We start from the raw sequence: 6,443 nt of genomic DNA on the forward strand, positions 1-6,443 counted from the left end.
GCCGTGTCAATCTGTGATTTACTGAGTTGTCGTGTAAGTACCAGAAACCAGCCGTGTCAATATGTGATTTACTGCGTTGTCGTGTAAGTACCAGAAACCAGCCGTCTCAATCTGTGATTTACTGCGTTGTCGTGTAAGTACCAGAAACCAGCCGTCTCAATCTGTGATTTACTGCGTTGTCGTGTAAGTACCAAAAACCAGCCGTGTCAATCTGTGATTTACTGCGTTGTCCTGTAAGTACCAGAAACCAGCCGTCTCAATCTGTGATTTACTGCGTTGTCGTGTAAGTACCAGAAACCAGCCGTCTCAATCTGTGATTTACTGCGTTGTCCTGTAAGTACCAAAAACCAGCCGTCTCTGTGCAGCCGAAGGAAACCATTTTAAAATGGTGCGTTGATCCGAGTAAAGCGCAGGTGCCGTCAGTACCGACACAGGTCTCGCCGCGTGGCATTTCGGTTAATGCATAGTACATCGTCAGCCGTTGCATCATTAAAAACACGAGTAAGCCGAGTGGTTTTTAATGTCCACCCGGACTCTGTACAGGTACTCCCTGTATATAGCCTCCACATTGACTCTGTACCGGTACACCCTGTATATAGCCTCCACATTGACTCTGTACCGGTACACCCTGTATATAGCCTCCACATTGACTCTGTACTGGTACCCCCTGTATATAGTCTCCACATTGACTCTGTATATAGTCTCACTATTGTTATTTTACTGCTGTTCTAACCACGTGCTACTTTTATTTCTCTAACTATTTGTTAATTTATTTCTTAGTCATTTCTTTTGAACTGCATTGTTGGTTAGAGGCTCGTAAGTTTCACTTTATGGTCTACTACACCTGTTGTATTCAGCATTTCACCGTGAGGTCTACTACACCTGTTGTATTCAGCATTTCACTGTGAGGTCTACTACACCTGTTGTATTCAGCATTTCACTGTGAGGTCTACTACACCTGTTGTATTCAGCATTTCACTGTGAGGTCTACTACACCTGTTGTATTCAGCATTTCACTGTGAGGTCTACTACACCTGTTGTAATCAGCATTTCACTGTAAGGTCTACTACACCTGTTGTATTCAGCATTTCACTGTAAGGTCTACCTACACCTGTTGTATTCAGCATTTCACTGTAAGGTCTACTACACCTGTTGTATTCAGCATTTCACTGTGAGGTCTACTACACCTGTTGTATTCAGCATTTCACTGTGAGGTCTACTACACCTGTTGTATTCAGCATTTCACTGTGAGGTCTACTACACCTGTTGTATTCAGCATTTCACTGTGAGGTCTACTACACCTGTTGTATTCAGCATTTCACTGTAAGGTCTACTACACCTGTTGTATTCAGCATTTCACTGTAAGGTCTACTACACCTGTTGTATTCAGCATTTCACTGTAAGGTCTACTACACCTGTTGTATTCAGCATTTCACTGTAAGGTCTACCTACACCTGTTGTATTCAGCATTTCACTGTAAGGTCTACTACACCTGTTGTATTCAGCATTCCACTGTAAGGTCTACCTACACCTGTTGTATTCAGCATTTCACTGTAAGGTCTACTACACCTGTTGTATTCAGCATTTCACTGTAAGGTCTACCTACACCTGTTGTATTCAGCATTTCACTGTGAGGTCTACTACACCTGTTGTATTCAGCATTTCACTGTGAGGTCTACTACACCTGTTGTATTCAGCATTTCACTGTGAGGTCTACTACACCTGTTGTATTCAGCATTTCACTGTGAGGTCTACTACACCTGTTGTATTCAGCATTTCACTGTGAGGTCTACTACACCTGTTGTATTCAGCATTTCACTGTGAGGTCTACTACACCTGTTGTATTCAGCATTTCACTGTGAGGTCTACTACACCTGTTGTATTCAGCATTTCACTGTGAGGTCTACCTACACCTGTTGTATTCAGCATTTCACTGTAAGGTCTACTACACCTGTTGTATTCAGCATTTCACTGTGAGGTCTACTACACCTGTTGTATTCTGCATTTCACTGTAAGGTCTACTACACCTGTTGTATTCAGCATTTCACTGTAAGGTCTACCTACACCTGTTGTATTCAGCATTTCACTGTAAGGTCTACTACACCTGTTGTATTCAGCATTTCACTGTAAGGTCTACTACACCTGTTGTATTCAGCATTTCACTGTAAGGTCTACTACACCTGTTGTATTCAGCATTTCACTGTAAGGTCTACCTACACCTGTTGTATTCAGCATTTCACTGTAAGGTCTACTACACCTGTTGTATTCAGCATTTCACTGTAAGGTCTACTACACCTGTTGTATTCAGCATTTCACTGTGAGGTCTACTACACCTGTTGTATTCAGCATTTCACTGTGAGGTCTACTACACCTGTTGTATTCAGCATTTCACTGTGAGGTCTACTACACCTGTTGTATTCAGCATTTCACTGTGAGGTCTACTACACCTGTTGTATTCAGCATTTCACTGTGAGGTCTACTACACCTGTTGTATTCAGCATTTCACTGTGAGGTCTACTACACCTGTTGTATTCAGCATTTCACTGTGAGGTCTACCTACACCTGTTGTATTCAGCATTTCACTGTAAGGTCTACTACACCTGTTGTATTCAGCATTTCACTGTGAGGTCTACTACACCTGTTGTATTCTGCATTTCACTGTAAGGTCTACTACACCTGTTGTATTCAGCATTTCACTGTAAGGTCTACTACACCTGTTGTATTCAGCATTTCACTGTAAGGTCTACTACACCTGTTGTATTCAGCATTTCACTGTGAGGTCTACCTACACCTGTTGTATTCAGCATTTCACTGTAAGGTCTACTACACCTGTTGTATTCTGCATTTCACTGTAAGGTCTACTACACCTGTTGTATTCATCATTTCACTGTAAGGTCTACTACACCTGTTGTATTCAGCATTTCACTGTAAGGTCTACTACACCTGTTGTATTCAGCATTTCACTGTAAGGTCTACTACACCTGTTGTATTCAGCATTTAACTGTAAGGTCTACTACACCTGTTGTATTCAGCATTTCACTGTGAGGTCTACTACACCTGTTGTATTCAGCATTTCACTGTGAGGTCTACTACACCTGTTGTATTCAGCATTTCACTGTGAGGTCTACTACACCTGTTGTATTCAGCATTTCACTGTGAGGTCTACTACACCTGTTGTATTCAGCATTTCACTGTAAGGTCTACTACACCTGTTGTATTCAGCATTTCACTGTAAGGTCTACTACACCTGTTGTATTCAGCATTTCACTGTGAGGTCTACTACACCTGTTGTATTCAGCATTTCACTGTAAGGTCTACTACACCTGTTGTATTCAGCATTTCACTGTAAGGTCTACTACACCTGTTGTATTCAGCATTTCACTGTGAGGTCTACTACACCTGTTGTATTCAGCATTTCACTGTAAGGTCTACTACACCTGTTGTATTCAGCATTTCACTGTGAGGTCTACTACACCTGTTGTATTCAGCATTTCACTGTAAGGTCTACTACACCTGTTGTATTCAGCATTTCACTGTAAGGTCTACTACACCTGTTGTATTCAGCATTTCACTGTAAGGTCCTACTACACCTGTTGTATTCAGCATTTCACTGTAAGGTCTACTACACCTGTTGTATTCAGCATTTCACTGTAAGGTCTACTACACCTGTTGTATTCAGCATTTCACTGTGAGGTCTACCTACACCTGTTGTATTCAGCATTTCACTGTGAGGTCTACTACACCTGTTGTATTCAGCATTTCACTGTGAGGTCTACTACACCTGTTGTATTCAGCATTTCACTGTAAGGTCTACTACACCTGTTGTATTCAGCATTTCACTGTAAGGTCTACTACACCTGTTGTATTCAGCATTTCACTGTAAGGTCTACTACACCTGTTGTATTCAGCATTTCACTGTAAGGTCTACTACACCTGTTGTATTCAGCATTTCACTGTAAGGTCTACTACACCTGTTGTATTCAGCATTTCACTGTAAGGTCCTACTACACCTGTTGTATTCAGCATTTCACTGTAAGGTCTACTACACCTGTTGTATTCAGCATTTCACTGTAAGGTCTACTACACCTGTTGTATTCATCATTTCACTGTAAGGTCTACTACACCTGTTGTATTCATCATTTCACTGTAAGGTCTACTACACCTGTTGTATTCAGCATTTCACTGTAAGGTCTACTACACCTGTTGTATTCAGCATTTCACTGTAAGGTCTACTACACCTGTTGTATTCAGCATTTCACTGTAAGGTCTACTACACCTGTTGAAGTCGGCACATGTGACAACTACATTTTGATTCGAGTTCCATCGCCAAGGCCTGTTCCCCTTCAGGAGGCTGAAAAGACGCCTCAAATCCTCAAAAAGCTCTACAGCGGTGCCACCCTCTACTGTTAGTCTACACCGGTTTACCAATAACATAACGAACACAATCAGATTGATCAGGCTCAGGATGCTCTGGTGCAGTAGTACCACAGGGAATAGGGCAGCGATATACACGCAGGGCAGGTGGGGTTAAGGCCATGAAATATTGTGTGGATGAAGGGCGGGTCGGTAGCAGCCAGCTTGAATAAAGATATATATTTCTCTAATGAATAGTTGATTGATAAAAACATTGGGCTACTGTCCACAGGCCTCAGTAGGGGAAGCCACAATATGTGACAGAAACACTTAACTCAGCTAAAGTAACTACTACATTTACTAGACACCACTCTCATACTACACTCCCTTGTTAAGCCATGTCCCCACTCTACCCCCCCCCCCATACCTCCGCTCCGACACCCCCCCTCCATACCTCCGCTCCGACACCCTCCATACCTCCGCTCCGACACCCCCCATACCTCCGCTCCGACACCCTCCATACCTCCGCTCCGACACCCCCTCCATACCTCCGCTCCGACCCCCTCCATACCTCCGCTCCGACACCCCCCCATACCTCCGCTCAGACACCCTCCATACCTCCGCTCCGACACACCCTCCATACCTCCGCTCCGACACCCCCCTCCATACCTCCGCTCCGACACCCTCCATACCTCCGCTCCGACACCCCCTCAATACCTCCGCTCCGACACCCCCATACCTCCGCTCCGACACCCCCATACCTCCGCTCCGACCCCCCTCCATACCTCCGCTCCGACACCCCCCCCTCCATACCTCCGCTCCGCCACCCCCCTCCATACCTCCCCCCCTCCATACCTTGATGAGGTTAATCTGATGCTCGGCGCAGAGGGCTTCCACCAGCTTGACGTACATGGGCTCGTCACAGTTGGCAGCAAGAACGCAGAGGTGGGCCTGGCGCCTGGAGGGGGGGGTAGAAGAGGGGAGCAATTAACAGTCAGAGGTGGGCCTGGCGCCTGGAGGGGGGGGGGGGCTAGAAGAGGGGAGCAACAGCAATTAACAGCCAGTAATTTAACATCACATCAGAAATATAACTAACATCTAGTAAGCCTTTGAATGCAGCCTAACTGGCATTCCTGTTCCTATACGGTGCCACGCCCACCTCTGGCCACCAGGAAGTGCACTACTATACGGTGCCACGCCCACCTCTGGCCACCAGGAAGTGCACTACTATACGGTGCCACGCCCACCTCTGGCCACCAGGAAGTGCACTACTTAGGGAATAGTGCGCCATCCGGGAGGCAGAAGTGTCTCCGATTTTTGGTTAACGATGGCAGTTCACAGGATTCAGTAGAAAACCAAAAAACCCATCAGCCGTACTTCACCAGACCAAGATGTACTCTGAAGGAGCCTACTGGTAATTCCATCCAAGTCCAAGGACCCTGTCTTCAGAGGTTGACTGGCTCTCGTAGACAAACTCGAAACATCTACACTTCAAATCGATTCTCAAACCGAGAAACATAAAGCCTTCTACTTTCATGTCCATCAAAGTAATTGAATGCAAAATGCTGTACATTGTTTCGAGCACTTTTAACGGTTGAGACGACAGTATTTTTCCAGTGACGACACGTTTCTTGTAGCCTTCTTCCGTTACAAGTGTTCGGAGCATGATTTACACACGTGTATAAGGTAGTCGTTGTGATATTGTTAGATTACTTGGTAAGATATTATTTCATGTAATCATGTGTATGTGACAAATCAAATTTGACAGATAGCTAATTAGCATAGGCGGTCCCTTTGCCTTCCGTAATCACATATAGCCGCGAGGGAACACTAACCCGGTAAAAATATATATATAACCTTTTTTTATTACTTCTAGCTGATGTGCTAAGTCTTTATGCTTCCAAAATAATACCGTAAGCAATGGGTGTTAATGTTAAGACATCAGGGCTTTTAACAAAAACTGTTCTGACAGAAGACTCCTTCATCCAAACGCTTGTGTAATGTAATGGAACTAGCGCATAAAAACAGAGAGGGTGAAAAGAAGGACCAGAAATTCAGTCTACGTACCAAATGATGCCCCATTTCCTACA

The 6,443-nt window shown here is 44.4% G+C and overlaps 1 long non-coding RNA gene across 1 annotated transcript; it reads left to right on the forward strand.

Moving 5' to 3' along the window:
- The first annotated feature begins 922 nt into the window (after nucleotides 1-922).
- LOC127918195 (uncharacterized) lies at nucleotides 923-2,458 on the forward strand. Its single transcript, XR_008099423.1, has 3 exons — nucleotides 923-985; nucleotides 1,139-2,246; nucleotides 2,323-2,458. It is a non-coding gene; the product is annotated as an uncharacterized LOC127918195 (long non-coding RNA).
- The last annotated feature ends 3,985 nt before the right edge of the window (nucleotides 2,459-6,443 follow it).

This window comes from Oncorhynchus keta, unplaced genomic scaffold, assembly GCF_023373465.1.
Source record: "Oncorhynchus keta strain PuntledgeMale-10-30-2019 unplaced genomic scaffold, Oket_V2 Un_contig_1367_pilon_pilon, whole genome shotgun sequence".
NCBI lineage: Eukaryota > Metazoa > Chordata > Actinopteri > Salmoniformes > Salmonidae > Oncorhynchus > Oncorhynchus keta.